Source organism: Setaria viridis, chromosome 5, assembly GCF_005286985.2.
Source record: "Setaria viridis chromosome 5, Setaria_viridis_v4.0, whole genome shotgun sequence".
In the NCBI taxonomy this organism is placed as follows: Eukaryota; Viridiplantae; Streptophyta; class Magnoliopsida; order Poales; family Poaceae; genus Setaria; species Setaria viridis.
Window position 1 is genome coordinate 13,966,140 of NC_048267.2, and position 13,909 is coordinate 13,980,048.

Sequence of the window (13,909 nt, forward strand, 5' to 3'; positions counted from 1 at the left end):
ACAGAGAGCTCAGGTGGCAGCACTTGCGCGTGAAGCAGAGGAGTGTGCGGCGGTGAGTGCGCTGGAGAAGAAACCAAGCAAGCAGTGTGGCAAAGGCAATGGTAGTGAAGGGAACTCTAGTAAGAGGCTTCGGTACCCCTCTTATAGCTGCGCGGAAGTGAACAAGCTCGAGCGGCGCGAGGATAAGGTCGAGGGAGAAGAAGCGCTTTGCCACGGCGGCCATTGGTCGACGTCTCCATTGGCCGGAGAGGCGGAGCTCCGAGGACAGGATCCTACGGCATTGGGCAAGGAAGATAGCGCTAGGCAAGTGCGGTTTTGCCGGGTGGAAGGATTTGCGAGGTCGAGCGTGTGCCTGGTCGTGTCAAGCGCCGGACTGGGTGCGGCGGCTCGGTATTGGCGGACAGGAGGGAGGGAGGTGCACTGCAGGCGAGGGCTCTATAGGCGAGGTGACAGGGCGAGCGGTGAGACGTGAGTATGCGCGGACTAGTGACTCTACCAGGGTACGCTACTAGCGAGGGGGGGAAAGGAGTTGTCACTGCCTGCACGGTGGTTGGTGAAGACAGCGGCGTCGTGGGGCGCGCGTGCGGGCAGCGCGATTGAGGTGTGACGGGAGGGCCGGAAGGCGTTGGGGCGCGCGGCCGAGGATCCGGGTGAGGTGATGCGCGTGAGAGGCATGGCGATACCTGTGCGGTAGCGGCCAGTCTTCGGTCGCAGCGGCGGGCAGTGCACCTGGCGCGGCCGGCGAGGTCTCGGGCGAGACGAGATGGGATGGAGAGGTCTGCAGGGCGCTTCTGCGCGCGATTGGGAAAGAGGTGCGCTGATCCATCTTGTCGTGGCCGTCAACTGGGGAGGCGGCGCTTGACGGTGAGGTCACGCCACGCGGCGGTGGTTCTCTGAAACAGGGCACACGCGTGCTCTGGCGCTCTTTGTCTGATAGATCCGCAGGATTCCTTGCCGGCCCCATCTTCCAGCCTCTTGATCTCCCGATTTCCAAACTGACCACTTTGACTCCCTTAACAAGAGTTATAGTACTCAGGCCAAAGTCCAATTCTTGTAATTGGACCGAGTTCAAAAACGCAGTGGATTCAGAGATCCAAAGCTCCAAAGTTTGGAGGAACATTGGTTTCGAGATTTAAAGAAAACGGCGGTTTGCTGGGTTTCAGGGGTCGGGGCTGATTTGAGCTGCAGATTTTGGAATCTTTAGAGGTGAATTGGATCAAGGTCCAATTAATAGAGTCAAAGTAGGGACTTCGTTCTCCAACTTTTACAAAGGGATTTCCTGATGTTCAGCTCAACTTTCCAAAGATAAACCTTCCCTAAGGCACTAGGTTAGGCTGAAATCCAGACTTAGCTGGTATGGCTCAAGAAAGGCTGAGTCAACCAGATTAGGGGACTTGTCTTAAGATTAAACTCGGCTGATTTAAATCTAGGTCGTTACATTTATCTTGAGGATGTTCCAGTCTCGAAAGCTTTTGCTCGTATTGGCAAAGATCTTGATCTTGATTTTGCCTTAGAAGATGTGCCTGGAAAAGACCCCCCGTGTTCTTTGTGAGTTCGTAATCAATGCCGGGCAAAAACAGAGGGTTTTCCGGAGCCAAGTGCCGAGGTTTCAAATTTCAAATTCAACTCTGGAATGGGCCGATTCTGCTCGCATTGCCTAGCACCTGGTCACTTGGCCCATTCATGCTCCTCTCAGATCCGCTGCCGGGCCTGTTTCAACTATGGCCATCTCAGGAAATGGTGCCTTACCAAGTCTTGGCCCAGGGTTGTTTGGCCCCCCAAAAGACCTCCCAGTCCAATAGTGACCCATGACGCAGACCACACAAGTGCAGTTAACCAAGGGTCGAGTTCCCTCTAACTTCCTCGATAGAGCCTTCCTTTCCTCCACAGCCCCAAGCAAATAGTTGCCAATCACATCCTGCTCTACCACCGCCGCCTCCACCGGACCACATGGCCAACTTCCCCGGCAACCCAATGTTGTATGTCCCTATGGGGCAACACGTCGAACATGGATGGCTTTGTCTGACGCACTCCTGGGTGGCCCTTGGTGCGGAACCCCCAAGGCACCATGAATAGTACATGATCATCTCGCTGGAGCCTGAATCAATGCAAGAACAAGTGCATGACCTTCTCCAAGATGTCTCCAGTTTCCTTGAGCAAGAATACCCTATGAGAGTTGTCTCGGCTTTCACTTCGCCTTTGGGATTAGGTCTGTTTCAGTTAGAAAACCCTTTCTAGAGGGGCCTATTACTTGATGCCTCACTGATCCCATTTGGTCATGGTAACTCGATTGTTCAGAAGCATGATGAGGCTAGGAATTTTAGAGCTTGCTCGTACATTAGACAATGGTGGATCATGTTTTTAGCTTTTCCTTTGGATTACCAAACGCTAGATTTCATCGAGGCAGCTGTGGCCTCTTTCGGCAGGCTCCTACATTGGTTTGAGGGACCGACCAAATCAAGGATTTTAACTCAGTGTTTAGTGCTCACACCAGATAGAGTTCCTTGTAGTGTGGTTGTTTCACAAGGAACTACGCTAGGGAATGGTCGTTCTTGGTCTGTTCCAGTTCTCATTCTTGGAGGTCATTTCCCAGATGCTTTTCTAGCAGATGAGGACCCTGTTCCTGCGGGTGGAAATTCTCACCCGGGCCATGGTGGGGTTAATATTCATCATAACAATGTCGATTAGCAATGGCATCATGACTTTGTTAGTGCAGCTCAAGCAGTGCAGGCTGATGTAGGAATGAACAATGAACAGGTGGCTACTACTGAGGAAGAGCTCGCTCCACAGAATCAGAATGAAATGCAGAACAACAAAAATGGTGAGGGATGGCCACTGAATCAGAATGCTATGCAGAACAATGACAATGATGGGGATTGGCTAGCATGGCCTCCTATTGAGGAGGTGGATAACAATGTTGTTGAGGTGCCTCATCATCATGATCAACCCCAGGACTCAATATCATTTGATTAGTCAGGCATGACAGCTGAATACCTGAGGGCTAATGGGCCTGACATTATTATCAAAGTGGAGGATATCTGTAACTACAGGAATGAATCATCATCCTCTGGCGATTCATCATCAGCTGTAGTAGAGGTTCAAAGTCTACCATTGGTTGATTTTGAGATTGTGGAATCCAGAGCCTTTAGGTTGCTGATTGCTCCTCCAAACCCACAGTACCCTATAATATCCAAACTGACAAAGACAACCGATTCTTCACCTTTGGTACTTTCTATAAACACAGACCTGATCCAGTAGAATCATGAAAAAGAACTGGCCATTGTCCCTTTCAAGCCATGCCCAACTGCTATGTTGTTGCGTTACTGGGCTGAACATGTCACTAGTAGTGTTAAGAGGGTTCTTGCTCGAGTTATTGATCTTGATGATACCCCTGAACCTGAGGCCACAATTGAATCACAAGAGGAAGTCATCCCGGAGGCAATGGAAGATGAGTATATCCAGGATATGCAGGAGCCACCAAGGCAGCCAATTGCCTCAACTAAAAAGTTGGTCTCTTTACCCTCTGTAACATCCATTCTAAACCCCAGCATCCCTCTAGAAGAATCTTCTGTGTGTAGAAGCAGTAGACTTAGCCAAAACAAAGATGGCTACCAGTTCTTTCAACTTGAGGATCATCCTAGGAGAAGGAAGAAAGTTTGGGCTGAAATACCTGTCAAATAGAGTGATGCAGCAAGGATCCTTGACAATCCACCTAAGCCAACAGATCAGGAAGTTCCAGGCCAAATTCCAATTGAGATCAGGAGTTGACAGAAGAGGCTCTCAGGAAAGGTCCATCATCACAAGTGAACCCATGAAGATACAACCTATAGAAGCCCATGTCCAGCAGGCCGCTCCAGTTTCTTTTTGTTAATGATGCTTTACAATGGCCGCTTGGGAGACTAATGCATCTACTAGTCTTACCCTCGTTTTCTGTTATGATACTTCTAATTGTCTTTTGGGGTGGCCTTTGAGATCGAACTACTTTTGTTTCCTCCTATGTTACTATGTTAAAGTTTAAACTGCACGTTGGTAATTATGGTTAGTGGTTGCTTTCTTCTAGGCCTGGTCCCTCCAGGCTTTTCAACAGTGTTTGCTTGGATTGTCCTTCCTGAGGTTTTACCATGTACTGGCTACATTGGTCGTTGGCTCTTTCTTATTGGTTGCATAATGAATAGAAGTTGGAACATTCTGTGCTAGAATATTAGGGGTATTAACAGTGAAAGGAAATGGGATGCTCTCAGGAACAAAATAGAGGAAAATGCGTGCGCTATAATCTGCTTACAGGAAACTAAGTGAGAAAATTTTGATACTCCATACATTAGGAAGTTTGCACCTAAAAGGTTTGACAAGTTTGATTTTATCCCCTCGATTGGAGCATCTGGAGGTATCCTTGTCATTTGGAACAATTTGATTTTCAATGGTTGCACGATGGAAAAGCAAACCTTCGCAATCTCCCTATCTTTCACGTCCTGTCATTCTATGGCAAAATGGAATTTAACCACAGTATATGGGTCTTATCTGGAGCATGCTAGGACAGAGTATGTGCACTGGTTGAGAAACATTTAGATACAACCTGTCACACCCTGAAATTTTTGGATTTCAGGATGTGATTAGAAAGAACAATTAAACAAAGATTTTCTTATAATTTTAAAGTTTTCCCAACTTTATTTTCTTGAAAGGAAATTTAGTATTGTAAAAATATTTGGTTGTTTCTTAAATTAAATAAGGTTGTTCTTTGTGCGTTGTATTCATGCTAATGCATCTTGGTGTTTATTGAGTGCAAATGTTTTAAAATGTGTTTAGACGACGACCAGGTTCTTCTGAGAACTTTCCAGCTTTTTTTGGAATTTATTCTCATTTTCCTAGAGCTAAATTTGTTTATTAGAAGGCTCTAGAACCCTTTCCACGAGCTCCAAGTATTTTATTTGGACTCCTCATGTCCCAAACTATCTCTAGGATTTTTCTTGGAATTTTTGGAATTTTCTGGATATTTTCATGCTTCAAAAAAAAATGTAGAATTATCTGGATTTGTTTTGCACTGGAAATTATATTCCGAAAAATGATAAAACTTTAAATCCTTACCGGTCGGATCAAAGCAAACCTGACCCAAACCGCCAGACCCTAAACCTACCCGGCTCTCCCTCTTTTCCTTCGCTGCAGGTGGACCCCACCTCTCCCTTGGGTGGAGCCAACGAGGCTCGGTCCAGGTCCGCTCCAGCCCAGCTGCTCAGCTCTTCCCGAGCCGCACGGTAGCACCGCTACCGCCGCCGGCCAACCTCTAGTCATGCGCGCCTCACTACCCTAGGGCCCCGCGCCCTATAAAACACGAGCAGCCGCCACCTCGCGCCTCCCTATTGCCTCTGCAACCCCACGCCTCGCCTTTTCTCGCGCAGCGCCACCGTCGCCGGAGTCGTGAAGCCAAGCGCCACTGCTAGCCTTTGTCGTTTCCCTCGACCACCGGACGAAGCCGCGGCCACCACAAGCACTGGGACATTGAGCAGCACGTCCACCACCGGCCTTCTTCCATCGTCCGCCGTCGGAAGAGCTCCGCCGCGTGGACCTCAGTTTGGCCGCCGTTTCCATTGACCCCACCTGATTTGCTAGCCCGTTGTTCCCCGAGAGACATCGATAGTGCCTTGAGCCTTATGACGCCGATCTGAAGCCATCCTGCCGGTCACCGTGGTCGATGAGCCGTCGGAGCACCGCATGCACGAGAAGAGCGAGGTATCGCCATCCTATGCCGCCGGGCCAAATTCTGGCTGCTGCCTTATTCTCTTGCCGATGGTGAGCAGCTCCACGAGATCCCCACCAGCTCCTCTATCTCCTGTGCCACCTGCTTGAGCCCCTACCTCGCCAGAGCGCCGACGATTTCGCCGCCCAGAGCCGCTCATTGGCCATGGGAGCAAGCTCTATGAGCTTTTGCATTTAGGCCCCTACGTGATCTTGTAATCTTTAGCTTGCTTCACAGTTAACCCCCCTAGGTGTTCTCAATCTTCACAAACATATCTAGCCTATGATATATTATAGATTTAACCCTGATCTTTTAGCCTTTTGCAAGCACTATTTGTATTGTCTTGTTAATCTTCCTTGCTAGCCCTCTAGATCTATAGTTAACCTTGTTTAGGTTCTTACAACCATTTTAGTCCACCGAGCCTTTGTTTTTGCTCAGATAACATCCGTTTTGCGTTAGGTTTGTATCAATTTAAACTACGTATTAGTCATCATGTTTATCAAATCCATGCTTTGATGAATTTATTATGAAATTGATTTGATTAATGTCTATTTAAACTTGTTTTTCTAATTAAAATCTATTTAGAGTGCTACCTCGTGTTTTTCAAATAAATGTTAATTTGATTAATGCCTGTTAAACATGTCTTCTTTAATTAAAAGCTACTTAGTGTTATGTACACCGCTTTTCATAATAAATATTAATTTGATTAATTCTTGCTTTTCTAAATAAAAGCTAATTAGGTTATATATCAGTTTTTCATAAACTAATATTAATTTGATTAATGTCCAATGTTGAATCAAATTTTCTAAATAAAAGTTGATAAGGATTTTACACCAGCGTTCATAAATAAATATTAACTTGATTAATACCAATATGAATATGTTTTCAATAACAATCTTGACTCGAATCATAAAGAATACGTATAGATGTTTCACATAGTTTAGCCGTTCTAAAGTCAAATGCTTAAATGGTGTAATTTATATTTCAATATTTATAATTAAAATATGGTTAAGTTATAACTCGGTTTTTCTTAATTTTGATAAAATGACTAATGTCAATATACATGTGTTTTCTAAATAAAGTTTGTTTAAGCCAACACCACATATGTATTAATGCGATTAGCTATTCTCACAATTCTATAGTTAAATGTGTAATTGCTCTAATTTATACATGAACATTTACAAATAAAACTTGACTAGGTATTTACCTCGGTTTTTGCAAATAAAGTATAATTTACATTAATTACAACTTAGGGTATTTTCTTTCTGAAATATCCTGTACTTATGTTTTGCAAATTAAAATAAACCTAGCTTATAGTCTTTGTGCTCTCGTATACGCAAAGCATTCGATAGTCATCCTTTGTTAGTTTTAGCTCAGTATCTCTTTTGTAGATCTAGTCTTCTCTGAAGCTTTAGATCTTTCCAGTTCCAGTTCAAGCTCAAATCCTGTTGCTTCCATAAATCTAACCAAGCCTTTTCTTTTCAAGCATGGTTCGTGTGCTTTAGTGAGCCAAATAGTTTTTCTTAGAGTTTCTGTTATGCCTAATAGATCGATGTCTGGTGAGTAGTTTTGTGCTGCTAATTTCCCTATCTAGTAGTCTTATCATGCTTGTTTCCTGTTCCTCTTAGAATCATATTTCTCATAATCCATCTCATAGCTGTCCTGTCTTAGTTGTCTCTTTGTGAGTCAGTCACGTTCTTTAGATCGTTGTGGCCAAATCTTTCGCAGCCATGTCTTTAGAGCCAATCTTGTTAGTTTGTTTCTCTGCCAACTAGTTCAACTTAGCTTTGGCTAGTTTGTTGTCCCTGTAGCCTAGTTGTTCTCTTTGTAGACTAGTTTTTTTTTTCCTAAACCATAGTTTAACCTTTTCTTCTCTTTGTGAGTCTTAGCCACGTTCTTTAGATCTTTGTGGTCAAATCTTTCGCAGCCATCTCTTTAGAGCCAATCTTGTTAGTTTGTTTCTCTGCCAACTAGTTTAGCTTAGCTTTGGCTAGTTTGTTGTCCCTGTAGCCTAGTTGTTCTCTTTGTAGACTTGTTTTTCCTAAACCATAGTTTAAGCTTTTCTTCTGTGCTCTAGAGTCTGTTTTGTTGTTTCTGTTTGCTTCACCTTAACTTATGCGGTTAGTCATGTGTATTACATGTTGGTTGTTTTTAACATCAAAGTTAAATATCAATTTGACTAATACTTATTAAAACCAGTTTTCTAATTAAAAGTTTGCTAGTTTTGCAACACGAGTTTTCATATAAAATGTTAACTTGACTAATTCTTATTCAATTAGTTTTCTAAATAAAAGTTGATTAGGTTCTATCCCTATTTTCATAAACTAAGATTTAATTGATTAATTCCTATTTATGACTAGCTTTTGTAAATTACCTAGCATTATGCACCAATTTTCTTAAAAAAAGTTTTAATATGATTAATATCAAAATAAATGAGTTTCTAATTATAACTTATCTAGTTCAACACGACATATAAAGATAACAATTAGATGTTATTGCATATAGTCTATTTTCCAAAGTTAAATGTTTAAATGGCACAATTTATACATGAATATTTATTTATATAAATAAAAGTTGACTAGGTTTTACATCGTCTTTTCATATAAAAATATAATTTGAATTAACTCTCACTTAGGGTATTTTCTAGAAGTAATCTTTAGATGTGTTTTCTAAATAAAAATAAAAGCAACATATAGCTCTTGTCTTTTCCTTTACAACCAAAGTTCACCTGATACATGTATGTTTTCAATGGTAGCATCGCTCTTAGTGTTTCATGTGCCTTCGTGATCTTAGAATCGAGCCCTATCCTTTAGTACACTCTTTTAAAACTTTTTCTTTGATTGGTGTATTGTTCTTAGTTTTACTTGTTTGTTTGCTTGTATGGCCGTGCCGGTGATTACTCCGAGTAGAAGGATTGCTGTTCAAAAGCTTTGAAGATTAATAGTTCCAAGAGAGTAAGAGTATAAAAGCAGTAAGAACAACTTTTCTTTGGAGAAAGGCAAGTGTCACTAACAATCCTTCTATCTATGCTTATTTACAAGAATATCTTGCATTAATTGGAACACAGAGCGACCACCCAGGAAAATAGTACAACCACAAGGACTACTTGGCTCTGGTTTTGGCTAATTAATTAGAGACTCTAGTTTGAAGCGTTCTTACCGAAAAGGCAAGAGGGGCGGCGGCAAATAGGGTATAGTCCGGATTCTAAACCAATTGTTTTTCTTTCCATTCTTTCTGCTTGAACTTACTTTCCTAACAGCCAAACCTTTTCACCCAGCTACCCTCAGACTGATCTGTCTATGGTAGCTTCGTAGTCTTGAGAGAGGTTTATGCTCTGCTAATGATCCGAAATCTTAGCGAACTACTTATTAGGGAATCTTTGTAAATACCTCGTAGCATCCCTATGCAATTACACCTCGGTAGTGTGATAAGTGCCTACTTTTACACATGATGGTTGGGTCTAAATTTCTTCTGAACTTTTACGCGACTTGTGTTGAAAGTGTACAACCTCTGCAGAGTGTTTAAAGCTGTTATAACAGCCATGCTCATGGTTAAGAGCGGCCTGGACCCTTACATGATTAATAAACTTGAAGATGGACTTAAATCATTATTCTAGTTATTTCTTGTGGCCTTGCTGAGTACCAACCATAAGTGTACTCACCCTTGCTAACTGCTGCTCAGAAGGAGAATGTGTGTGAAATTTTCTGAAGATGATGCTTAGTTCTACGCGTACATAGCCCCCAGTCGATTGCCTATGAAGTTTGGAGCCTTCGTTTCCAGGATTAAACTGTATATCTCTGATAGACTCGTAAGTCATTATTTATATTCTTTTATGTGATACTGTTACTGTTATTCACTGATGATGTCACTATATGTATGAAACTTGATCCATATAGGTAGCACTTGGTTTTGTTTGAAAACCAGGTGTGACCCAACCGAACGATAACTGGATTTTCATGGGGAATTTCAAATTTATTGCTCCTTGGAAGATCGTAACAAATCGGGAGGTGATATCCAGGACACCTTTATCTTTAATGATATCATTGGCCACCTTGGCTTACTTGAACTTCCAATCAAAGGAAGAGCATATACCTAGAGCAACATGCAGCAAGACCCTCTCCTTGAGCAGCTTGATTTGTTTTTCACTACGGTTAATTGGACTGGTGACTACCCCAGTACCATGGTTCTTCCATTGGCTAAACCAATCTCAAATCATATTCCATGCAAAGTAATGATAGGGACGTCTATCCCAAAATCAAGAATTTTTAGGTTCGAAAATTTCTAGACTAAGGTGGATGGGTTTTATGACACTGTTCAATCTTGTTGGACAGTCATACCCAGACACAAGATGGGTTCAGCCCCAAGATTGGCAACGAAGCTTAAGAATCTAAGGCATTCTCTCAAACAGTGGAGCAGAAACATCTCAAATTTGCGCAAGTTGATAGATAAGTGTAACAAGGTCATTCTCTTCTTTGATAGTTTGGGGGATTGTAGGCCTCTTTATGCCATTGAATGGAACTTTAGGGGGCTAATCAAGGATCCTTTACTGCAGCACATGAAATTTAGAAATTCAAAAATATGTACTGGTAGAAGAGATTTACAGCCAATAGGATCAAACTTGGAGATGAGTGTACAAAAATTCTTTCATACCATGGCAACTGTTTCCAATAGGAGAAACCTGATTTCATAGCTTAAGGATGAAGATGAAATGGAAGTATTTGATCATGAGGGGAAAGAATCTATGATATGGAATACTTTTAAAGGCAGAATGGGTATCTCATAAAATCCTACTATGCTTTTTGATCTACAAGACCTAATTTCACTAGATGTTGATCTGTCTTGCCTGATACAACCATTCTCCAGGGAGAAAATGATAGAATTGTGGCCATAATGCCTCCTGATAAAGCACTAGGCCCAGATGGTTTTAATGGTCTATTCATTAAGAAGTGATGGCCAATCATAAAGGAGGATTTCTATAAACTTTGCCAAGATTTCTTTGATGGAACAGTTGATCTGAAGTTAATAAAAAGCTCTTTCATCACTCTAATCCCCAAAAATAATAGCCGTAAAACTATCAATGACTTCAGACCTATTTCTTTACTCAATTGTAGTATCAAAATACTGACAAAAATCCTAGCCGAGAGGCTTCAATTAGTTATCCTTTTGCTCCTGCACAAAAATTAGTATGGCTTCCTCCACTCCAGGTCCATTCAAGATTGTCTTGCTTGGTGCTTTGAATACATCCACAAGTGTCACCAATCTAAAAGGGAAATCATCATCTTGAAATTAGATTTTGCAAAGGCCTTCAACACTGTGGAACATTCAACAATATTGGAAATTATGAAACATATGGGGTTTCTAGATAAATGGTTGACTTGGGTACGATTGCTTTTCTCTTGAGGAACATCTGCAGTCCTGCTCAATGGGGTGCTAGGGAAGCAATTTAAGTGTAAACATAGCAAGGAGATCCTCTATCCCCTCCTCTTTATCCTAGCAGTAGAACTGTTACAATTGGTAGTCAATAGAGCTTTTCATGACAATCAGCTTACAGCTCCCCTTCCACAAACACACCATGACTTCCCAATAGTCCAATACGCGGATGACACCATTCTAATTATGCAGGCAGATAGTGCGCATTTACAATACCTGAAAGGCATTCTACATGTATTTTCAGAGTCCATAGGCCTCAAAGTTAAATACAATAAGTCATCAACGGTTCCCATTAATGTTTCAGAGGACAAAATATCTCAGCTTGCATCTGAATTTGGGTGTTAGATTGGGAGTATGCCCTTCACCTATCTTGGTCTACCGATGGGAACAACTAAACCAAGAATAGAAGATTTTTCACCAATCGTGGATAGAATTGAGAGAAGATTAACTGCTTGCTCATCTCTCTTGTCTCTGTTAGGTAGACTACAAATGGTAAATTCAGTTATCACCCCAACTGTTCTATATCCAATGTGCACTCTGAAACTTCATAAAGGGGTCATTGAAAGCATTGACAGGGCCAGGAAACAGTGCCTTTGGAGAGGAAATGACCTAAACAACAAAGGAGAGAATTTAGCTGCATGGCCCATGGTCACTTTGCCAAAACAAAAAGGTGGCCTTGGGGGTTCATTAACTTAAGGGTTCAGAATGATGCTCTCTTGTTAAAACACCTTGACAAGTTCTATGGGAAACAAGACATTCCTTGGATAAACTTGATCTGGTCAACATACTATGCAGACAAAGTGCCTCAAGCCACCAGAGAAGTTGGGTCATTCTGGTGGAAAGATATTCTACGATTGAGTACTCACTTTAGGGGAATAGCTAGGTGTGTGTTGGGTGATGGATCGACAATCATGTTTTGGAAAGATTTATGGAGCTCTAGCATCATTGCAGACCTTTACCCCGGGCTGTTTTCCTTTGTGAGAAATCCTAACTAGTCAGTTAAAGAGGTTATGGCAGCGCCGGACTTGTCCACCCTCTTTACCCTACCTCTCTCGCAAGAAGCTTTTGAACACATGATAGCTCTCCAAACTTACCTGCAAGCTTTCTCTTATGAGGAAGACTCAAAAGATCAATGGATTTATATTTGGGGGAATGGAACCTACACCTCAGCCAAGTTCTACAGGTTTGCCTTTGCTGGCCTGTAGGTACCCCCAACGTTCACATGGCTATTGAAATCAAAATGTACTCCCCAAGTCAAACTTTTCACATGGCTACTCCCGGTGGATCATCTCAACACAAGGAATATGTTGCGTAGAAGAATCTTAAATGTCCAATCAGGAGTAAACTGTGTCCTATGTAACATGGTAGTCGAAGAAGATAGGGACCATCTGTTTTTTTACTGTCCCTTCTCGACTAGATGTTGGTCGAAGCTGCAGGATGAAAACACAGAGATTCATGCCAAAATATCTATGACGAGAGATGTCGCAGGACAGCAATTCTTCATGGAATCCTTCATCCTGGCCGCGTGGAAAATCTGGAAATTGTGCAATGCTGTTATCTTCGATGTTGTGCGTCCAAGTTTTAATCTCTAGGCTATGAAGTTTAGAGAAGAAGCTACTCTCCAAGCTATTCGTTTTAGGGAGGATCGTCGAGGTCTTTTCTTGCAATGGCTTAATTCAGTGTTGTTATTTTGCTATGATGTAACCCCTCCTCCCTCCTCGCCCCCTCCCCTTCCTACTCCCCCCTATCATGTAAGTATGTCCCTCTTTCTTTTGGAACCTTTTCTGACTTTCTAACCCTAATGAAAATTGAAGTACTGTGGGAAACTCCCCCACAGTTTGCCCTTCAAAAAAGTGATAGGGAGGTCACCATGCCACTGCTGAGGTCACCTAGGGAGGTTACCATGCCACTGCTAAGGTCGCCCATGGGCCCCGCTCGCTCACAGCAGGTCGCCATCTCTTGTTTGCTGATGACCATAATGTGCCTCCGCTCTGTAGCTCGTCACCGTGCGGGTAAGCTACACTGGCGTGCACCACAACGTTGCAGCTTCGTGTAGTCACGTGCATGAGTTATGCTGCTGCATGCCACTGCTTCATGTTGCTGCACGAGTGAGCTATACATACCAGCACGCGCCGCATCTGCCTCAACTACCTCATTTGCCACCTCACTCGCTGACGGCCTCCTCGCTTAGGTCTCTGCAAGAAGACGTGGTCAAGGCCACCGACAAGATGGCGGCGGCTGTGCCTAAAATAGATCTAGGTATGGCCACGTCTCGAAGCAATGCATGGGTATATTTTCTAGTCTTTTCTTATACGGAGATAGACAAAGATAATCCGATTGGCTCACAATTTTGTAACTGTAAGGTGCTCATATATCCTGTATAGGCTGATGTGATCCGGTCAGCATATTGGTCACTTTTAAGATTCTAGGTCTGTTTACTCGACCTTCATCATGCTTCATATAGTCATACGTATTATATAATAACTAAGTGGATTTCTTTTGGACGAGGTAGTAAATTCAGGGGGAGTTCTATAATAATGGATCAAATTTGCATCATCGTCAAGACTCGGGTTCAGAATAGTTGATCCAAAATGTTGAACTTAGAAAGTTGATGCAAGTAATATTATCCATATATGTGCATACACAATATGTTTATATATATAATATTATCTTAAATATAATATTATAAATAAATACAACTTTATATATATTAGTGTATTAGAATTAGTATACGTAAAGGAAACAAAT